Source organism: Delphinapterus leucas, chromosome 8 (assembly GCF_059928025.1).
Source record: "Delphinapterus leucas isolate spDelLeu-1000000601 "Yukka" chromosome 8, BTC_Dleu_Yukka2, whole genome shotgun sequence".
NCBI classification, from domain to species: Eukaryota; Metazoa; Chordata; class Mammalia; order Artiodactyla; family Monodontidae; genus Delphinapterus; species Delphinapterus leucas.
The window spans coordinates 95,678,629-95,702,459 of NC_143136.1; positions in this window are offsets into that span (position 1 = coordinate 95,678,629).

Sequence of the window (23,831 nt, forward strand, 5' to 3'; positions counted from 1 at the left end):
TGTGAAGGCTGGAGCTTCAGCAGCCACCTTGGACCATGAGGTGATCTTGAGGATGGCAGCTTAAGGATGATACTGCAGATTGATAGAAGAAACCTGAATCCGTGATGGTTGTGGAACCATCATGCTAGCTCTGGAATTCCTACCTCTGAACTTCTTTGACTTCTTCTTGTTTAAGCTGTACTTATATATCGTCAAACCAAATTCTGACTGATGCTATCAGAAAGTCCAGGTCTAGAAAGAACTATGAATCTTAGGTTGGCAGATGTTCCAGTTAACATCATTTTGATTGCATGTAATGGACACTCAAGTAACGGTGGATTAAGTAATATATTTATTTTACATAATGGAAAGTCAGAAGGTAGGTGGTTTCAAAGTTGATTCAACAAGTTGGTGATCTCACAATGGATCCAGGCTCTTGCCCCTCTGCTTTTCCAACCTCTACATTTAGGAAATGTCTCCCTATTTGATCTCAAGATATCTACACACAATCACACTCAAGGAAGACAGCAAAGAGGCTGACCTATCTTTGAGCATCCATATATATATATATATATATATATAAAATTACTTTTTTTCTTTTTTTTATAATCAAGGGATATGTATTTCCAATATACCCTCAGGTGGACTTCACCTTATTTACCAGACCTGGACATCTTGCCCACCACTAGACCACTCGCTAACAAGAAATGGATTACCATGATTGACTTAAAAGCAAATACAAGTTATCCCTTGAGATTGTGCACTTTGCAATGTAAACAAAATTGAGATTCTGTAAACCAGGGGAGAAGTAAATGGCTCCTGGATTGGTAACATAATAGACTCTCCTAAGAGATATTTTAAATAGCATTAGCAGGTCAGCTAAAGAGCAGTGAGCCTAATGGAACCAACAAGTATGCAAGGCCTCCTGGGACTCACCTCTGCCCACAAGGGAGGGGACAGGTGACTCCCAGGCTGGCCCAGTGGAAGCCAGAGAATTCTAGCAGGCTGGACGTTCTTGAGAAATAATGTGGGGGTAAGGACCTCCACACCCAAGTTTCCTCCTGTGGGAGCAGGGTGAAGCTGCAAGGGACCCGCTGCTCTGCAAAATCCACGTGCACCAGCCTCATTCATCTAGTGTTGTTGGGAAATGAGATTGACTATGTTAACAAAATGTCCGCATAACTTAAAAGGCGAAAGTATTAAATGACTTTTCCTAAAATATATATTATTCAGCCTTCCTTGCTAAAATATACGAAAAATTTTAAGCTATTTTTTTGGTAGATCACGGTCATCTTTAAGAACATCAATTTTCCTAACAGCTTCATTAAGATGTAATTTACGTGGCATAAAACTCGCCTGTTTAAGCGCGCAATTCAACGAGTTTTAGTATAGAGTTGTGTAACCATCACTGCTATTTAATCTTGGAACATTTTCATCACCTCCAAAAGAAACCCCATACTTAGCAGTCACTCCCCGTTACCACTCTCCCGTATTCCTCCACGCACCCCGCCTCCCAGCCCCAGCCCTAGGCAACAACTCATCTGCTATTTGTCCCTATGAATTTGCCTACCCTGGACGTTTCAGGTAAAGGGGATCACAGGATACGTGGTGTTTTGTGCGTGACTTCATTCACTTAGAATGTTCTTGAAGTTCATTCCCATTGTAGCATGTATCAGTACTTCATTTTTATTGCCCAATAGCATTCCATGGTATGCATATACCACGTTTTGTTTATCGGTGAATGGACGTTTGGATCGTTTTCACTTTTTGGCCGTTATGCGTAACGTTGTTATGAACATGTGTATTCACGGTTTTGTGTGGACATAAGTTTTCATTTCTAAGAGCATCAATTTTTATAGTGTTTTGTCGAAGAAGATTATGTTAAATAATAATAAATAGGCATAAAGGCTTATAAATGTAAGGTAGAGAATGACTTCTCCCCCATATTATATGTGCGGCAATAGTGATACCGTTTAGAGCCACTGAGAAGGGTTCAGAGGGGGCAGAATTCCAGTAAGGGGAAGAGGGGCAGCCAGAAGTGTATGTGCGTGTATATGTGTGTGTGTGTGTGTGTGTGTGTGTGTGACTGTGTATATATACATGCATGTGTGTATCTTGCTTTAAGCCTTCGCGTCATTTATTAATCAGTCTTTTCCCATTGACTAACATCATAGTATCAACTCAGTTTAGCAAACAGCCGTTGAGCCCTGCCAATGTACAAGGCATTGTGTAACTCTATAGACTGGCCTTGGCTACTAATGCTTTCTCTCACGTCTATCAGCTTCTCACTGTTCTCTGGCAGCTGTCTCCATTTAGTAAATGAATATTTGCTAGTTTGGAGCATGGATGCAGATAGCATAATTTCAGAATGTTTTTTATAAAGTGCTTAATCTTTTTATAAATCAGGGAACATTTTTTTCTTTTTTTGTGTGTGTAGGTTTGGATATGTGTGTATATAGATGGAGAGTAAAAGTAACTACCTTTTAGCGAGTAATCTTTGTTGCTAGGCAAGAGATTTTTCAACCTAGCTGCACATTAAAATCATATGGAGGAGTTTTGAAAATGCCCTGGCCCCACTCCTAGAGATTACTGGTGTAATTGGTCTGGAGTGAGACAGATGCATTCATTTTATTAAAATATCTCCAGGTAGGCAATCCAAAAATGGGCAGAAGACCTAAACAGACATTGCTCCAAAGAAGATATACAAATTACCAACAAACACATGAAAGGATGCTCAACATCACGAATCATTAGAGAAATGCAAATCAAAACTACAATGAGGTATCACCTCACACCCATTAGAATGGCCATCAGCAAAAAGTCTACAAACAATAAATGCTGGAGAGGGTGTGGAGAAAAGGGGACCCTCTTGTACTGCTGGTGGGAATGTAAATTGTTACAGCCACTATGGAGAACAGTATGGAGGTTCCTTAAAAAACTAAAAATAGAACTACCATATGACCCAGCAATCCAACTACTGGGCATATACCCTGAGAAAACCATAATTCAAAAAGATACATGTACCACAATGTTTATTTCAGCTCTATTCACAATAGCCAGGACATGGAAGCAACCTAAGTGTCCATCGACAGATGAATGGATAAAGAAGATGTGGCACATATATACAATGGAATATTACTCAGCCATAAAAAGAAACAAAATTGAGTTATTTATAGTGAGGTGGATGGACCTAGAGTCTGTCATACAGAGTGAAGGAAGTCAGAAAGAGCAAAACAAATATCATATGCTAACACATATATATGAAATCTTAAAAAAAAAAAAGGTTCTGTGAGCATAGGGGCAGGACAAGAATAAAGACGCAGATGTAGAGAATGGACTTGAGGACACGGGGAGGGGGAAGGGTAAGCTGGGACAAAGTGAGAGAGTGGCATGGACATATATACACACTACCAAATGTAAAATAGATAGCTAGTGGGAAGCAGCCGCATAGCACAGGGAGATCAGCTCGGTGCTTTGTGACCACCTAGAGGGGTGGGATAAGGAGGGTGGGAGGGAGATGCAAGAGGGAAGGGGATATGGGAATATATGTTTACATATAGCTGATTCATTTTGTTATACAGCAGAAACTAACACAACATTGTAAAGCCATTATACTCCAATAAAGATGTTAAAAAAATCAATAAGTATAGTAAAGCAAAAAAAAAATCTATCTTAAATTGAAAAAAAAAAAATCTCCAGGTAGGGGCTTCCCTGGTGGCACAGTGGTTAAGAATCCGCCTGCCAGTGCAGGGGACACGGGTTTGACCCCTGCTCTGGGAAGATCCCACATGCCGCGGAGCACCTAAGCCCGTGTGCCACAACTACCAAGCCTTCACTCTAGAGCCTGCGAGCCACAACTACTAAGCCCGTGTGCCACAACTACTGAGCCTGTGCCCTAGAGCCTGCGAGCCACAGCTACTGAAGCCCGCGTGCCTAGAGCCCATGCTCTGCAACAAGAGAAACCATGGCAGTGAGAAGCCCACGCACCACAACGAAGAGTAGCCCCCGCTCGACGCAACTAGAGGAAGCCCACACGCTGCAGCGAAGACCCAATGCAGCCAAAATAAATAAGTAAATAAATTTATAAAAAGTCTCTCCAGGTAATCCTAAACTACATCCTGGCTTAAGAATCACTTATACCAACTAGGCAGTGTCATGGGATGGGTGCTTTTCATGCATTACCTCAAATCTTCATAACCTGCGTGGTGATGTCAATATACCCTACTGCAGATTTTAGAAACATTTCTTGAGTACTTACTAGGTGCCAAGTACTCTGAAACATTTTACATGCATCGACTCATTTAATAATGACAATGGCCCTTTGGAGTAGGTACTATTATCACCTGCACCTTAAAGATGAAGAAGCTGAGTCTCATAGCAATTGAGTAACTTGCTCCACACTGTGTAACTAATAAATGAAGAAGGGAGAGGAATTGGGGTTCGAATCCACAGTCTTAATCCTCGATCGCTATTGCAGAGCAGGACATGAAATCCTGACCTAGTTCGGAAACCAGGTCTTCTGAATTCAAATGATAGCAATACTACTTTAATACTAGACATAATTACTACTAGTCATTGTAATACTACTACTACTACCAATAAAATGGTCATTTCTACATTTTGCTCGCATTTATTGAAAGCTTATATGATCCAGATATTGTGCAAAGGACCTTATTTCATTTAATTCTTGTGCCAGCTTACTGAAGTAGCTCCTATTATCTCTGTTGTTCTTTTCAGGTCGGGTAATTGAAACTTATAAGGGTCAATGATGGTACCTGAGGTTCTTGGTGGAGCTGGGATTCAAATCCAGGTCTGGTTGACTGCTAACTCCCACTATTTCTATGGCACTCTATGCATATAAACATGAATGTACACACACAACAGTATTGATATTCTGTTCAGCACTTCCAGTGACTCCTTCCCAGGGGCAGTTGGATTCCAAAACAAATTGTTTGTAAGTCACCAGTGACAGTTCTTCTTATTTGAATAAGTGGTTCTGGATGAATATTGGTCCATGTAGGAAAAAAAAAAAACGATAAAGAGTATATTCAGGAAAAAGTAGAAAAAGTCATAAAGACTTAGTCTAGGCTTCTGGGGTCAAGGATAAGTTTCCCTCATGTGTGTATGAACCATGTCCAAAGCTTGGGTGCAGGAGAACCTCTAGAAGGGTGGAGGGACAGTCGAAGAGGGAGAGGTTGTCCAGCCAAGAGAGCAAGGGAAAACTAGAAGAAGATGCTCTGTGAGACCACAGATCTGACACGATCTGTGTAACCGACATTTAGTCCTGGTGCAGGGAGGACTGATTGGCAGTTAAGATAGAGGAAGTCATGTGACTTCACAGGATGAGGATGCAATTCGTTTCATGTCCTGGAAACAGGGAGACTGGAAGTCTAAAAGAGATGCAAAAATGAGAGCACCAAAGGGAGGGATGGCATTGGTTCATGATCACAATTCCAAACACAGATAAATGGGAAGTGGGAGTCACGCCTTTGCTTTTTCAGGAACAAGAAAAACTGGGGAGAATTGATGGAACTAAAGATCCGCGAGCCTTTCTAGGCAATATTCCGGACAAAGCATATGCTGAAAAGGCTACAGGGTACATGGCTTGGGTGAAACTGCCAAAATGGAGTAGACGTTGAGAAGGTGTGTCACTGACTTCGGAGCCTGCAGTAAGACCATGATCTTTCACTGATGAAAGACGAGTTTGACCTGGTTGAGAAAGGGTATATAGCGTACAATTCTGCTGGCCCTCTTCAAGGGGCCCCTGGTGACTCTCAGCCTCCAGTGGGCTACTCGGGACCACGTGGTATCCCTGAGTTTGGGTGTATTTGGCAGCAGTGTTGAATTCCATGGACTTCCACCCAGAGGTGATGAATGTATTGAACAAATGTGTTCTATCTAGTGAACAGGTCCGTTCACAGTCTGTCTCGCATCGCCTCTGAAAGCCAGCGTTGTTATTTCTCCCCGGGTGTGTGAGTGTGTGTGTGGGCACACATGTGTGGAGTTGTAGGTGAGAGGTGGAGGTGGGGAAAGGTCAATATTTATGAGTGGGTTTCTAAGATTTTATTTTTCTTATTTCATTTCCATGATCAACATATGTCTTCTGATGTCTAAGACCCCATGATTTCGCATTTATAAGTGACTCAAAACAAAACCTTAGTATAGGAAATTAGATTCTTTTGCTTTAGCTTATTTTTCATCTTTGACTTCATAAAAATGGAAAGAAATTCTATTACCAGAGAGACGGCTTTCACTTAGAATGTTATTAAAACAAATACCCCAAATGCCTGTGATCTAGGCTGGACTCTTTCTGTAAAATTGCAAATATATTCAGCACATTGCCTGAGTTTTCTGCACATCTCTCTCTAGGCCCAGCCCATGTAACATGGCTTTTCTCTCCTCTCCAGGCTGCAGGTCCCTTCTTGATTTCTTCCTTCTTTTAATTCCTCGCTGTCAGTATGAGGTACTTCTCCTCTTTACATATGACTAAACTTCACCTGGAACCCGCTCAGATTTCACTGGGGGCAATCTCATACCCATAGGCCTTCAGTTCTAATTATTTAAACCACATGACTAATCTATGGAAAATCCCCAGGTTTTAGCCATTTCCAGACATTCTGGCATCTTCACAACAAAGATGTGATTTTTCCAAAAGGCTGAGTTTCTTGTTTGTTGTTGTTCATTCACACCGTTCACTGAGTCTGTCCTGATGAATCCTGTTGCATTTGCCAAAGAGATGACCTATTTTTCCAGTATGAGTGGGGATGTTGTTTTTGCCTGAGTGTTGAATGCAAAGCAGCGGCGTTTATTGAACACCCACTGTGCGCCTAATACCACGACTGTCAGCTGCAAGCCAGTTGGAAAGAAAGTGCTGACATTGTCTATGCCCTCAAGGAACTCACCCCCTAATGGGGAAATGGGGTGAAAGACAAACGTAGAAGAAAACAATTTAAAAAAGGCAAAGAATCAAATGCCAGTGACTTCAAGTGCCCCAGCTTTGGCTGACTGCCCGTGGTGGGAACCCCCCAGGAGCTGAGCCTGAGCGGGAGAAAAGGGAACAGGATGGAGGGCCATATCTTAGGGACATGATCTCCAAACTTCAGTTATTTGGGGGCTGGCACAATTTCTGCCATGTCTAGGTCCTTATCATTTTTAAAAATTTTACTCACTTTTTCTAGGTTACATTCATTTATTTTTCAAAAAGGTATTTAAAAATTAGAAGGGAAATTAATGTCAATATTATTACCCTGAATGTAAATAGGTAGTAGTAGAGCATATATATGGATACATATATATCGTTGTATCCATTGTAGAAACACAATGAAAACAAAACAGCATTATGGCTTTCAGCTAGCTATTGCTGCTTGAGCTTGTGACTGGTTGTCTTGTTACACAGGGAAGTTAGCAAAAGTGGTGGAAACCTTAAAGCCACACCAGCATCGAGCTGAGAAGGCTTCTCTGATGTAAGAAGGGATGGGAAGAGAAGTGAAAGGGAAATGATGTCCCCAATGTTGTCACTGTGCTGTGATTATTTCCCCCTCAGATGTGTATACAACCTAAAGGAACCTGATGTCTGGCCTGGGAGGGACCACACCGCAGAAAGGCCCTGGCTAGGAGAGGCACCCTAGGCAACCGGTCGCAGTTAGGAGGCTGTTGCTGGTGAGGGTTGCTGGATACAGTGGACAAAGTGGTTCAGTTGTGCTTTAGGCAAAACCATTGCCAAGTGGTCAATTCATGGGCGGAGCCAGGCTTCCCGGGTGGGCTGCCGAGCAATTCAAAAGTCACCTGTGCTTTGACGGAACACGCCGACAGCGCCCTCCTCAGGCCCGGATGGGATGTGCACCTGAGGGCAGCACAGAGGCGAATCCAAGCTGGGGGGAGGGATGAAGCAGAGATGACGGGCTGCACAGGTAATGGGAGTGTGCCCCAGCCTGCGGACCACACCGGCTTACAACCTTGCAGTTTCTTCCACTTCTCTGCCCAGCCCCTTGACACCCACCTTTCCTGCTCTGCCTATAATTTGAGCTTCCTCCCTGGCTGCCCCCTATTGGCTATCTCCTGGCTCCTTACTGGGCTGCCCACAAAACCCATGAGACTCTTAAGTTTAAGATGCTCATGCAAAGATGTTAAAGGAAGCAGAACAAAACACGACTGCAACATTGATGGTCAGACTTTGAGAATAACGAGTTGAAAGGGTGGTGCCGTCAGGGGTTGGTCCCACGACCAGACAACAATCTAGGCTCCTTTCTGCCAAAGGATTCAAACTGGGGCTTGCTCCTCTTGACGTTCAGAACTGGTGGTGCCGAGGAATTCCACTTTCCCTGCACACTTCCCCTGCACACTTCCCCCACTGGGCTACCAGAGTTCCCGGTGGCTGTGTCGGTCGGTCCCCATGGCCATAGCTTGTCTATGACCCAAGGGAAGTCTAAGTCCCAGATCCAATTAACAGCAAGATAGACAGAGGGGAGAACACGGGAGCCCAGTGGGTGAGGCTGCACTTTAGCATCCCCGAGCTGGGCTTGCAGCTGTGCGATTTTTGAGCCCTACTCGGTAACAGCGCCGCAGTATCAGCAAGCCAGACTTCAGGGGTGGGTGGAGCCCTCTGTCCAGGCGTGGCCTTAGGGTCTGGGGGCAGAGCGGTCGGTCGGTGTCCATTGCCCCGGTGCAGAGGGGCGTGCAGTCTCCCAAGGAGGCTCTCCCTTCCTTCTGCCCTCCTGCACCCAGGTCTACTTGTGTGCCCACTTCATAGCTCTGATCACACTGCATCCTAGCGATGGGCTTGAGCCTGTTCCTCGCTCCAGGCCATGGAATCTTAGAAGCTGCGTTCACGTCTTATTTGACTTTGCATCCCCACATCTACTATGGCATTTAGCAATGTGCGAACACAGCAGCCAGCATTCTTAGCTGGTAGCATCTGAAACTCCTTTACTTAAAACAGAATATATATAAATGAAATATATGAGTTCAAGTGTTCACAGAGTCTGTGGAAGGACCAGCATAATGATCGGAGACCACACGGTCGGGATCAATGCCCACCCCCTCCCACCAACCCCATGAGGCTGGTCAGTAAAGACCCTGCTTCCGCCACTAGGCACAAATACCTCAGATCCCAGCCTGACGGAGGACAAGGGCTTCTGCCGCTGCTGCCCCTTATCAGCATTATTTCCCTAACCACCACTGGCTGCAAAAGCATTCCTCCCACTTCTGCCCTCTCAGCTTCCCTTTACGTCAACAGCTCTTGTGAATCAAATCTCTGATTTTTGAAATCCAAGGCTGGAAAAGAGAAGTATTTCTAGTTTCCACCGTGGGGAGCCAGGGCTCATAAGGGAGCACATTCTCCAAATATAGGAAGGCTGTTTAAATAATGATGGAAGCCCCGAAGCCTGATAAATTCCAAACAATAAATATATGTTGAAAGAATAAAACAGAAGTCTTCATTTATTTTTTCAAAATTCTTGAAAATGGACCCCAACTATTGTTTTACATTCATGGCCATCTGGCAGGAGAATCTGCGTATAGGGGGATTCCTGCAGCTGCTGGAGTGGCTGAAATTTCGAAAGCATCTGCTGGGTATCTGAGGGTAGGGTGCCCAGAAGGACCATTCAGTTTTCACAGTGGTAATCAACAGATATGTATCAAGCTCCAACTATGTGCCGGGTTGAGCTTTGGACAGATTCCCACCAGCCTACTTAAACTTTGAGCCGCACACTGACAATTTTCCACACCATGAACGAAAAAATGTGGAAACCCGATAGAAATTACAAGGGGTTTTCCTCTGCACTGCATTGTGATGTGGGAGCTTGTCCCCCGGTTATATGGCAAGTCAACTGGAAACTTACTCCAGGCTGACCTGTTTCAGGAAATGTTCTAATTTACATCAGTTCTGCAAAAAGGCAGACGCCGTCTCCTTCTTTGTGGCCACGTTGGAGTGCTTGTATCACATCCATACAGAATTAAGTCTTTTTAAGGCATCGGTTCTGTTAGAGGTGGTTTTGCCTCTATCCGCTTACCCAGTGTTACTGAAGCTAGATGCTAGAACATCAAACAAAACGGTCGGCTCTGATACCCCAAGCCCAGAAACATGTGTGTAACTATGCCTGCGGGGCTCTGTAACTCAGGCTTACGACAATGACAAAAGAATTTGTTGAGAGTGACTGAAACCAAATTCCAAAATGAGAATGACTGTTTTGTCAGTCACATAGTGTGGGGCGGGGACGGGAGAGGTACAAATAACCCAGTTTCTTCCCCCAGTTTACAGTTTTCCTCCTCTACTCCCCCAACCCCATATCAAAATGTAACATCCCACCACTAGGACAAAATAAAAAAAAAGTTGCCAGGAACCTCAGAAACCATGAAACACAATAATGAATGAACTCAGCTACACAAATTGTGAAACTGGCTTTTTGGTTAGCTTTTTTTCAGGGACATAGTACATTTCTCAAATTTTCCATCATGGTGGCAACAAAAAGCAGGATAAACTATTTTCCACACATCATGGGAAGACTCCTCCACTGCTGTCTCAGCTTGTGCCTCTCCTGTCACAAATCCTTCATCTCTGACGTGGGGAAGGGAGGTTGAGTATGCCTCTAATTTATTACGGTAACTTACACCTATGTAATTAAAAAACAAAACACCCTAGTACAAACCTGTGGACACCATACTGCTAAGTTAAGAAAAATGTAGTGTACCCAAGCAAGCTATCTAACAGCCCTGCATCTGCCTTTCTTGCTCCTGTTTCTGCTCTGCTCTGCTCTGCTCTGTTATTCTTGTTTGAATACCCGAGCTCTTACCTGGTTCTTTGTGCTTCAGCTCCTACCTTGAAAGGCAATTCCTGTCTCGTGTTGCTGTCTCATTCCCCTCTGTCTGGCTTGTATCCTGTCTGGTGTTCAAGTTTCCCAAGACCTGGGAATGTACCTTGTTTTTAGCGGGTATGGAATGTGCGTCTTGTACCTGGTATGACTGCTTTGGTAAGACCACTCTACCTGCTCCAGGCCACGTGCCAGCCCACATGTCTGCAGTCACAGCTGCCAGACCCCCTCAGCTATGGAATATCTGTCTGGTATCTAGCCCTTGCCCTGGCAAATCCCGCCCAGTCAATTTCTGACTAGCTGGTTCTAATAGTAGATTAATGTACTGGGGGTGTCATCTCAGAATGTAGGTTGATATCAAATCAAGGAGGATTTTGAATGTTTATAGAAGAGTTTAAGTTTATTGTGGAGATAACAGAGAGTGACTGTTTTCTGAGCAAGGTTAGGATAGGGTCCTAGCTGTACTTCAGGAAGTGATGGCAGACCTATTTCTAGGAGAGATAGGATGGGAAATTGTGGTAACTATACCGATGGAACGTACTAAAGGCCTAAACCAGGTGGGGCTGCAGAGTGGAGGTGGAAGAAGGTGAGAGAAGAGTGATAAAAGGAATTTTCACATATTGAGATAGAGCAAAGTCATTCTGGCTTATACATGAGTTAACTTGAATTTGATGCTAACTAAAACAGCCTGTTTGTGGCCTATCACACATACGTTTTACATCTGCTTTAATTATTAAAAAAAAAGGCACACTGGCCAGAAATAATGTCCATGTTAAAAACAAAGATGAAATGCCCCTCTTTCTGGGACACCAGTGCTGGGACTCCTTTGATGATAAGACTCCCTTCCCAGGTGCCAAGGCCATACTGTACATGCTGGACGTGTACGTTCTTGTCTGTTTTTTCAAAACCTTGAAGAAATGGATCCCTGACTTGTTTAGTATTCTTTGTTCTTGACAAGATATAAAACTGTGCTGAAAACCCTGCTTCTCCGGAGGTATTTCTCACAGTCATCTGGGAAACAGGCTTCTGGGCTAGTCTTCAGTTTGGCTCAACTAAAACTCTTCTGTTCTTATTATTGATTGTTCATTGATTATTTTCATCAATAAGAGCAGGGCATGATGTTGAGTTTCCACCTGAGTGACCGGGTGGGGCTCACTCATGGGATATGCTGGCTGGGCAGGTAGGGTAGGGAGAGAGGATGTGTGTGCTTTTAGGTTTTTACATGGAAACTTCGAGTAGAGAGGGGACATCTGTGAGGAGTGATTCAAAGTCACTGAGATGAAGCTGTGCATCCCGGGAGGAGGAGTCTTTGTCAGTGTGGAGGCTTGTTGGTGGGGACATGACACTGCTCAGGTGCTCAGGGCCGAAAGATCTTTGTGCTCCGTGTAGACCTGAACTTGAGCTCCAGGACAGCCTTGGGGGCTCTGGAGCCCGACACAGATGACACTCACTGTAAAAGGAGTACAGGCTTTCCAGCAGAAGAACTAAGTTCAAACCTAGCTCACCTGCTTATGAGCTGCGTGACTCAGGGCAGGTTACTTAACACCTGTGAGCCTGCGTCTCCTCATGTGTAAAATGAGATTAATGAGAATACTCTGTAGCAGGATTGTGAGGTTTAGTGATGCTTATTTCAGTGCTTCCATGTTTCCTTCCACAAAGTAGGTGTGTAGTAAATTGTAGCTATTATTATTACCAGACTTGGGTGTTCACAAATGATTATGATATTTTGGGAAGTCATTAGATGAGTCCCTCTTGTGTTTTTACATTGCCTTCTCGTTCACTTACCTTTATTTTATTTTATTTAAATTTATTTACTTATTTAGCTTTTTTTTTCTTTTTTTTTGTGGTACGTGGGCCTCTCACTGTTGTGGCCTCTCCCGTTGCGGAGCACAGGCTCCGGACGCACAGGCTCAGTGGCCATGGCTCACGGGCCCAGCCGCTCTGCGGCATGCGGGATCTTCCCGGACCGGGGCACGAACCCGTGTCCCCTGCATCGGCAGGCAGACTCTCAACCACTGCGCCACCAGGGAAGCCCTTATTTAGCATTTTTAATTGAAGTATAGTTGATGTATAATATTATATAAATTACAGGTATACAGTATAGTGATTCACAATTTTAAAAGGTTATGCTCAATTTATGGTTATTATAAAATATTTGCTAAATTCCCTGTGTTGTACAATATATCCTTGTAGCTTATTTATACCTAATAGTTTGTACCTCTTAATCCCCTACCTCTGTATTGCACCTCCCCCCAGCAACTGGGACTTAATTAGACTTAAAAGCTTTTGCTTAGCAAAGGAAACTATTGACAAAACAAAAAGACGACCTACAGAATGGGAGAAAATATTTGCAAATAATATGACTGATAAGGGGTTAATACTCAAAATATATAAACAGCTCATACAACTCAATATCGAAAAACAAACAACTTGATTAAAAAATGGGCAGAGGGGGGCTTCCCTGGTGGCACAGTGTTTGAGAGTCCGCCTGCCGATGCAAGGGACACGGGTTCGTGCCCCGGTCCGGGAAGATCCCGCATGCCGTGGAGCGGCTGGGCCCGTGAGCCATGGCCACTGAGCCTGCGCGTCCGGAGCCTGTGCTCCGCACCGGGAGAGGCCACAACAGTGAGAGGCCCGCGTACTGCAAAAAAAAAAAAAAAAAAGTGGGCAGAGGAACTGAATAGACATTTTTCCAAAGAGGAAATGCAGATGGCCAACAGGCACATGAAAAGATGCTCAACATGGCTAATCATTAGGGAAATGCAAATCAAAACCACAATGAGATATCAACTCACACCTGCGAGAATGGCTATCATCAAAAAGAACACAAATGATAAATATTGCTGGGGAAGTGGAGAAAAGGGAACCCTCCTATTCTGTTGGTAGGAATGTAAATTGGTGTAGCCACTGTGAAAAACAGTATGGTTGTTTCTCAAAAAACTAAAAATAGAACTACCATATGACCCAGCAGTTCTAATCCTGGTCTATATCTGAAAAAAAAAACAAAACACTACAGTAATTCAAAAAGATACATGCACCCCAATGTTCATAGCAGCATTATTTACAATAGCCAAGATATGGAAGCAAACTAAGTGTCCACCAACAGATGAATGAATAAAGAAGATGTGGTACTGTACACCTGAAACTAACACAACATTGTAAATGAATTATAATCCAATAAAATTTTTTTTAAAAGATGTGGTAATTTTCTAATTAAAAATTAAATTCAATTTAAAATTTTTAAATAAAAATTGTGTATTTTTAATGTGTACACCATGATATTTATATATATATATATATATACACACATACACACAGTGAAATGATTATTATAGTTAAGCTAATTAACATAGCCATCTCTCACATAAGTATCTTTTTATTTTTTAGTGAGAACACCTGAAATTTACTCTCTAAGCAAATTTCTAGTGTGCAATACGGTATTGTTAACTATAGTCATCATGCTACAGATTAGATCTCTAGAGAGTATTCATTCTACGTAACTGCAGCTTTGTACCTTTGACCAATGTCTCCTCATTTCCCCCAAACAGAGAGCTTAAGCTGCAGAGGCTTCTTATTGTACTTTGGTTCTGCCCTTATTTTTTAAAGATTCTGATTGATACCTGATGTATCAGAAAAAGAAACATTTCAACAAAGTGTCTTGTTGGAAACTAACAGGCCCAGCCATCATCTGATGACTTTATTTCTTATCCCATTCATAATTAAACGTTGCTAACTTGAAATTTTATATGTTTGTTTTAGATTCAAAGTCTTTGGTAAAAGTTGCATGTTAAGGAGGACTGAAATAATCCTAAAAGAGCTATTTTGGAGTAGTTCTAGAGAAATGCATTTGAACTAATGTGATATAAAACTACAGTAAAATGGAAATTTCACGTACTTGCCAAAATTCTCAGTTCGTAAAATTACCTTCATTTCTTTGCCATCAGATGCTTATGTTAATAATAATAAAATAAGTAACTGACATTTTCCATAAAATAAGGCAAAACAAAACAGAAAAAACTCTACTCTCTGTTTCTATGGATTCAACTTTTTTAGATTCCACATTTAAGTGAGGTCACGCAGTATTTTTCTTTCTCCACTGCATTTTTGAGTTCATGTGTTCTGGTAAGGCTCTTGTGACCAGGCACGGTAGGACATATTAACATGTTTTATGGACGAGGATCTGGAGGCCAGAGTGGGTGACGCGTGTAGTGACACCATGGGCTCAGGCCTGCCCTTCACACCCACAAAGCTGACCAGAAATCTACAGCTGCAGGAAGAATACGCTGAATTTCATCAGATTCTTAGAACTGCCCTCTTTCTACTTTGAATTGGAAAATATCCCTGGGAACACAAATTAATTATGCCTTAAGTAACCACCTGGGTGTGATTGCTTACTCGCTGTCCCCTTCTGAGAAAAACAAGTGCCCAACCCCGTCCCCCAGCTCTTCATCTTTCTGTGCAATTGATTTGTGCTAATCCTGGAACGAATTTGCACATTGGAAGCCTTGTCCTTCGGAGTCCAGGATTCCACCTCCTACCCTGTCACCATCTGGCCAGACTGTGTGGAAATGGGGGCTGGGGGAGCAGGGAGCAGCAGTCAGCGGGCCTTTTGCAGGAGCGATCGTGCTGGGCCTTAACTTGCAGAGGACCAGGGCGTCCCTGCCATGTGCACAAGCACACAGGTCAGTGGGGCAGGTCAAAGGAGAGGGTGCAGGAACCCCTAAACAAAGACCTGTCCCTCATGGCCGTCCATTGTCCCCAGTGGAAGCCATCCATCATGTGGCTTCCCTCAGCAGCTGGATGCACCAGCTGCCTCCTGAGGGATCTTTTCTTTCTCTTGCCTGCCCCAGGAGCACTTGATGGCTGTCTTTTCAAAGCTATTTCCTCTTAAGACCCTTATGCACAACGTTTTGAATGCTGTGAGGCCAGCCCCATTTTGGACTCTTTTGAAGTTTTTGCATTGTGTTGGGTGGGGGGAATACAAACCAGGGATCATCTTGTCTGATCCCTCAGAAGTTGTCCACAACAAAATGGGGGAGCCTTGAAGTTGGGTTTTTAGTGCAAAGACAGGCGATGCTTTGGAATTTCCCCTTGTCATGATTAAGTAGGAAGAGAAAGCAGCATGCATCAGGCTGCCTGTTGCTTGCGTGAATCAAGTGGTCCTGCCTTTTTTCCATGACTGATGTGTTAATATGAGCACTGGACTCCCATCTGAATCTGAAGGCAGATGGTTATTGCATGTATGCATCATCCAGCCCTTGTTAAAATGTTATTGCAGAACTCTTCCCAGAGCCATGAGCGAAATCTGGTTATGATTCCGTCATGATGGAAACTCGCTGCATGTATGTTGCAAGGTAACAGATTAGATTTAGTGACTCAAATGGGCAGTTAACTTAGATTTAATGGGACTCTAATTGTACGGCGAATTTGAAATGCCCTTTTGATTACTGCATCAAGTTATATTGAAGTACATACTTGACATTATGTCTTGACATTTTAAAACAATCACATCAAATCTAATGAGAGGGAACCCAGTAAGAAAACTCAGTTACCTTTCAAGGGTGCCAGGTTTTCCATTTCAGCTCTGTTTTCACTGACTTTGGCATTTTTCTCCCAGTTGTGACAGAAAGATAATAAATTTCGTTGGCGTAGTTACTCTCATCATAGTGTTTTTCTAGTAAGCACCCAAAATTATCCAGCCTACATTTTTCTTCTTCAGGCTGCTTCTGACACCCTACATTTGTTTTTCTCTCATTCCCCCAAGGCTGGTGAAGATATAAGAAAAATATACCACAGTTCCCTGGGATAAATTTGTCCTTAAGTTTAATTCACCAGTTTGAGTGCCTGCAATATGCCAGGCTTTAGGCTAGGTGTTGCGAAATAAAAATGAATTTAAACGTTATCTTTGTTGTCAGTAAACTTTTCTCTTTTTGTCCCCATTCTCCTCCTCTTCTTTTGTCAGGATAGTGGTCTTTGTTTTGTCCTCCTTAACATCTATTGAAAATGTAGCCTATAGGAACCTCTGTGTTAATTTCTTATCTCATGTCTCATCTCAGTTACATCTAACAACCCTGTGATTAGGTGCCATTATTCCCTTCTGCAGATGAAGAAATAAAGACTTAAGTTAAATACCTAGCGGAGGAACTGAGTTCAAGGTGAGGTCTGTTGGACTGCATCTTCCACCCTCAGAACCACAAATGTATAAGACTTCTCAGGTGATTCTGTTATTGTCAACATTTGTAACAACTTTTCAGGACCTACTGAATAGGGTAAGCTCTTAAGGTGCTTCGTAATGGAGCCTCAGTTACCCTTCCAAGCTCCAGCTTCGATTCTGTGCACTGAGTTAACCTAGTAGGTGGAACTACTCAACTTTCCCTTTCATCCACTCTCTAAGCCATTGTGCCCATGGCTCCCTTTATTAGCAATGCCAGCAATGCCTTTTACTTCCCTTCTCCATCTGTCAAAACCCTTCCTACTCTTCAAGGTGGCTCCAAAGCCCCATCTCCCTGAAGCTGCCTCTGATCCTCTAAGAATAAATCATACTTCCTCCATCATTGCAAATCTTGGTAGAACTTCTCTTGCTGTTCGTAGCCCATTCTGCCTTGTTAACTGTTAACTTTTCACCCCCAATATCCTCAACCACTCTGCATGTTCCTTAAATGGACCTTCCCCATCTTGCTAGCTCTATGATACCTAGTACAATGTCTTATGAGCTCTAAGAAAATACTTGCTGAATTGAATATCTGTTTAGCTGCAGGAGATGCATGGTGCAATTTCAGATGCTATATATTGGGGGGAAATGTGTTCAATCATTCCAAGCTATAGTTTCTGAAATTCTCCACTCAAGGGTTCTTTAACAGAGTAGAGTCATTCAGGGAGGACTCAGAATGCTTTTTAAGAAATTAGATAACTAACTACTAAAATTCTAAAGAATCATAGGAAAGATAAAGCTATTGTTTTATTCAACCCTGAGGCTACTCATGGAAAGAAAAAGTTTAATTTTTTTCAGTGTGTTTAAACTAAAAACAAAATAAAACAGAACAGTTTACTCATTTCTCTTACCCCTATTTATGCTTCTGGCAACCACCAACCTGTTCTCTGTAGCTATGAGCTATGAGCTTAGTTTTTGTTTTGTTTTGTTCTGTTTTTTTACATTCCATATGTAAAAGAGATCATATGGTATTTGTATTTTTATGTTTGACTCATTGCACTTAACAAAATGCCCTCAAGGTGTCCATCTTTGTTGTCACTCACAAATGGCAAGATTTCTTTTTTATGTCTGAATAATGTTCCAATGAATATATATACCATATGTATACCACATCTTCTTTATCCATCCATCCATTGATGAACACTTAGATTACTTCCATAGCTTGGTTATTGTAAATAGTGCTGCAGTGAATATGGGGGTGCATATATGTCTTCAAATTAGCAGTTTTGTTTTCTTTGGACAAATAGCCAGAAGTGGAATTGCTAGATCATATGGTCATTCTGTTTTTTAATTTTTTGAGGAAACTCCATACGGTAAGCCCCTACATACGAACCTTCAAGTTGTGAACTTTCAAAGATGCGAACTTGCATTCTCGTGTCCAATCATGTAAGTTAGTTCATGTGACTGGCGTACATTGTCACGCGCAGCTTGCCCTCTGTGTCCTATGGCTGACGATCCTTCAGCTCTGCCATCTCCCACCTCCTCTCCCTCCTCCTGTCAGTAACTCTTCTTGCCTGTTCACTCGATGCCAGCTCCTGTATGCCAGCTGCTGTACTGCACTACTGTACTTTTTAAGGTACTGGACTGTAAGGTTAAAAATGTTTTCTTTCTTTATTTTTATTTTTTTGTGGTACGTGGGCCTCTCACTGTTGTGGCCTCTCCCGTTGCGGAGCACAGGCTCCGGACGCGCAGGCTCAGCGGCCATGGCTCACGGGCCCAGCCGCTCCACGGCATGTGGGATCTTCCCAGACCGGGGCACAAACCCGTGCCCCCTGCATCGGCAGGCGGACTCACAACCACTGCACCACCAGGGAAGCCCCTGTTTGTTTGTTTTTTATGTATTATTTGTGTGAAAAATATTATAAACCTATTACAGTACAGTACTATATAGCCAATTGTGTTAGTTGGGTACCTAGACTAACTTTGTGGGACTTACGAACAAATTGGACTTACGAACGTGCTCTCGAAATGGAACTCGTTTGTATGTAGTGGATGTGCTGTACTGTTTTCCATAGTGGCTGCACCAATTTACATTTCCACCAACAGTGCACAAGTGTTCCCTTTTCTCCACATCCTTACCGACACTTTTTATTTCTTGTCTTTTTGATAACAGCCATCTGACAGGTATGAGGTGATATCTCATTGTGGTTTTAATTTTCATTTCCCTCATGATTAATGATGTAGAGCATCTTTTCATGTACCTGTTGGCAATATGTATGTCTATTCAGATCTTCTGTCCATTTTTTTAATCAGATTGTTTGTTTTTTGGTATTGAGTTGTATGAGTTCTTTATTATTCTTATCAGATATATGATGTACAAATATTTTTCCCATTCAGTAAGTTACATTTCATTTTGTTGATGATTTTCTTTGCTGTGTAGAAGCCTTTAGTTTGATGTTTGTTTACCTTTCCTTCTGTTGCTTTTACTTTTGGTGTCAGACTCAAAAAATCATCACCAAGACCTATGTCACGGAGCTTACCACCTATGTTTTCTTCTAAGGGTTTTATGGTTTCAGGTCTTACGTTCAGGTCTTTGATCCACTTTGAGTGATTTATTTGTATGCTGTAAGATAGAGGTACAGTTTCATTATTTTGCATGTGGCTGTCCAATTTTCCCAACACCGTTTATTGAAGAGTCTGTCCTTTCCCCATTGCATGTTCTTATTATGTATATATTCAATTAACTTACATATATTTGGGGGCTTAATTCTGGGTTCTTTATTCTGTTCCACTGATCTATGTGTCTGTTTTTTATGCCAATGCCATACTACTTTAATCACTTAGCTTTGTAATATAGTTTGAAATCAGGGAGAGTAATGCCTCTAGTTTTGTTCTTCTTTGTTAAGATTGCTTTGGATATTCGGGGTCTTTTATGTTTTTTTGCAAATTTTAGGATTGTTTGTTCTATTTCTGTGAAAAATGCCATTGAAATTTTGATAGGTATTGTACTGAATCTGTAGATTGCTTTGGGTCATATGGTCATTTTAACAGATTAATTCTTCCAATCCATGAGCACAAAATATCTTTTGTTTTACTTGTGTCTTCTTCAATTACTTTCATTAATATCTGATAGTTTTCATTACGTAGGTCTTTCATCTCCTTGGTTAAATTTATTCCTAGGTATTTTATTCTTTTCAGTGCAAGTTTAAATGGTATCATTTTCTTAATTTCTCTTTCTGATAATTCATTATTAGTGTATAGAAATTCAAAAGATATTTATGTATTGACTCTGTATTCATAACTCTACTGAGTTTGTCTATTAATTATAACAATTTTTTAATGGAATCTTCAGGGTTTTCCATATATAATATGTCACCTGCAAATAGTGACAGTTTTGTTTCTTTCCTTCCAATTTCAATGTCTTTTATTTCTTTTTCTTGCCTAATTGCTCTTTCTAGGACTTCCAATACTATGTTGAATACCAGTGGCAAGAGTGGGCATCCTTGTCTTTTTCCTAATCTTAGAGGAAAAGCTTTCAGCTTTTCACCATTGAGTATGGTGTTAACTGTGGACTTATCATATATGGCCTTTATTATTTTGAGGTACATTCCCTCTATACCCATTTTTTGAGAGTTTTTTTTTATCATAAATGGATGTTGAATTTTGTCAAATGCTTTTTTTTTGCATCTATTGAGATGATCATATAATTTTTATCATTAATTTTGTTAATATGATATATCACCTTGACTGATTTGCAGACTTGCAACCTTACATTCCTGGAATAAATCCCACTTGATTATGGTATATTATCCTTTTAATGTATTTGTGAATTCAACTTGCTAATAGTTTATTGAGAATTTTTGCATCTGTGTTGATTAGGGTTATTGGCCTGTAATTTTCTCTCCTTGTGATATCCTTGTCTGGTTTTGGTATCAGGGTAACGTTGACCACATAAAATGAAGGAAGAATTCCCTCCTCTTCTATTGTTTGGAAGAGTTTGAGAAGGATTGGTATTAATTCTTCTTTGAATGTCTGGTAGAATTTACCAGTAAAGCTGTCTGATCCTGGACTTTTGTTTTTTGAGAGGTTTTTGTTTACTAATTCAATCTCCTTACTACTAATTGGTCCATTTATACCATCTATTTCATCTTGGCTCAGTCTCAGTAAATTGTATGTTTCTAAGGACTTGTCCATTTCTTATAGGTTGTCCAATTTTTTAGTGTATAATTGTTTTTAATGGTCTCTTTTGTATTTCTGTGGTATCAGTTGTAATAGCTCCTCTTTCATTTGTGATTTTATTTATTTGAGCCTTCTCTCTTTTTGTCTAGGTGAGTACAGCTAAAATTTGTTAATTTTATTTATCTTTTCGAAGAATCAGCTCTTACCTCCATTGATCTTTTTATTGTCTTCTTAGTCTCTATTTTATTTATTTCTGCCCTAATCTTTGTTATTTCCTTCCATCTACTAACTTTGGGCTTTGTTCTTCTTTTTCTAGTTCCTTGAGGTGTAAAGTTAGGTCATTTATTTTAAACTTTCTTGTTTCTTGAGGTAGGCATTTATCACTATGAACTTCCATCTTAAAACTACTTTTGCTACATCCCATAAACTGTGGTATGTTACATTTCCATTTTTATTTGTCTCAAATTTTTATTTCTCTGTTGATTTCTTCTTTGACCTATTGGTTGTTCAGTAGCATGTTGTTTAATCTTTCATATTTGTGAATTTTTCAGTTTTCTTTGTGTAATTAATTTCTAGTTTCATACCATTGTGTTTGGAAAAGATGCTTGATATGATTTCAACTCTTTAAATTTATTAAGACTCATTTTCTGGCTTAATAACATATGGTCTAGGTTGGAAAATGTTCCATGTGTAATAAGAGACAAAGACCCTTCTTTGTCTCTTATTACAGTCTTTGTTTTGAAGTGTATTATGTCTAATATAAGTACAGCTACTCCAACTTCTTTTGGTTTACAATTGCATGGAATATCTTTTTTCATCCATTTGCTTTCAGTTTGTGTATGTCCGTCTATCTAAAGTGAGTCTCTTGTAGGCCTCATATAGCGGGGTCTTGTTATTTTTTTACTTATGCAGCCACTCTCTGTCTTTTGATTGGAGAATTTAGTCCATTTACATTTAAAATAATTCTTGATAGGTATATGATTATTGCCATTTTGTTAATTGTTTTCTGGATGTTTTTGTAGTACCTCTTTCTTCCTCTCTTCTTCTTTTGCTCTTTTCCTCTGTGGTTTGAAGACTTTCTTTAGTGGTATTGTTATATTCCTTTCTCTTTATCTTTTGTGTATTTACTAAAGGTTTTTGCTTTGTGGTTACCAAGGAGCTTACATACAACAACTTATGTTTATAATGGTCTATTTCAACTTAAGTTTTATCCCATTGTAAAGCTCAACATTATCACTTTCCACCCCACCTTTTATGTTTTTGATGCCACATTTTACATCTTTTTTTCTTGTGTATCTCTTAACTAATTATTGTAATCAAGTTATTTTTACTACTTTTGTCTTTTAACCTTCTTACTAGCTTTATAAATGACTGATTCAATACATTTACTATATTTTTAGTTTCCCAGTGAGATTTGTTCTTTCATATGTATTCTTGTTACTAGTTAGCACCCTTTCTTTTTATCTTAAAGAAATCCCTTTAACGTTTCTTGTAAGGACGATTTAGGGGTGATGAACTCCTTTAGCTTTTGCTTGTCTGGAAAACTCTTTATCTCTCCTTCACTTTTGAGTAATAATTTTGCCAGGTAGAGTATTCTTGGTTGGAAGTTTCTTTCTTTTAGCACTTTGAACATTCTGTATTGCTCCTTTTTGTCCAGCAAAGTTTCTGGTGAAAAATCTGCTGCTAGTCTTATGGGGATTCCCTTGTACATAAAAAGTTGTTTTTAGCTTGCTTCTTTTAATAATCTCTCCTTGTCTTTAACTTTTGACATTTTAATGGTCATGTGTCCTGGTGTAGGTCTCTTTGGGGTCCTCTTATTTGGAACTCTCTGGGCTTCCTGGATCTGGATGTCTGTTTCCTTCTTCAGGTTAGAGAAGTTTTCAGCCATTATTTCTTCAAATAAGATTTCTGCCCCCTTCCCTCTCTCTTATCCTTCTGGGTGCCCTATGATGTGAATATTAGTCCATTTCATGTTGTCCCATAAGTTCTTTAAGCTATCTTCACTTTTCTTTATTCTTTTTTTTTCTGCTCTGAAAGGAAGGTTTTAAACAAACAAAATGAAGGGGAGCAGAATATGCCATCCCCAACTATGTCACTTTGGCATATTGACTTTTTTGAATTAAAGTTACTTAAGACACAGTCAGTGCAAGAAGGACACTCTGACCTCATTTGTCCTGAAAGCAGGAAATACATCTTCTATATGAAATGTACCCTCCCTACATCAGGAAGGTAGAAGGCATCCTTATCACCAGAGATAGGGAATTTATGGCCAAGAAGGCTATATAAACAAACCTTGTTACTTCTTCACTGATTTGCTGTCCCAAGCCCAAACCCCTTTGTCTTGTCAATTCTTCACAAATTTATTATTTTCTTGTCTAAAAGGTATAAATACTACCTGCTTTGGTCACTTCTTTGAGTCTCATATTTTTACAGACTCCCGTATGTACAAAATTAAATATGTTTCATTCTCCTGTTAATCTTTCTTATGTCATATTAATTATTAGACCAACGAAAGAACCTAGAATGGAGGAAGGAAAATATTTTCCTCCCCTACAAAAATAACATAAACGTGAAAGAAACAACTAAGCATAGTTAGCTATAAGGCCCTTACCACAGCTGACCTTTGAATGTAAAATCATGGAAAGGTACCAGTGTGGATGTAAATTCAATTATGCTGTTTGTAGGACTAGGCTGTGTATGTATTCTGCACCCAG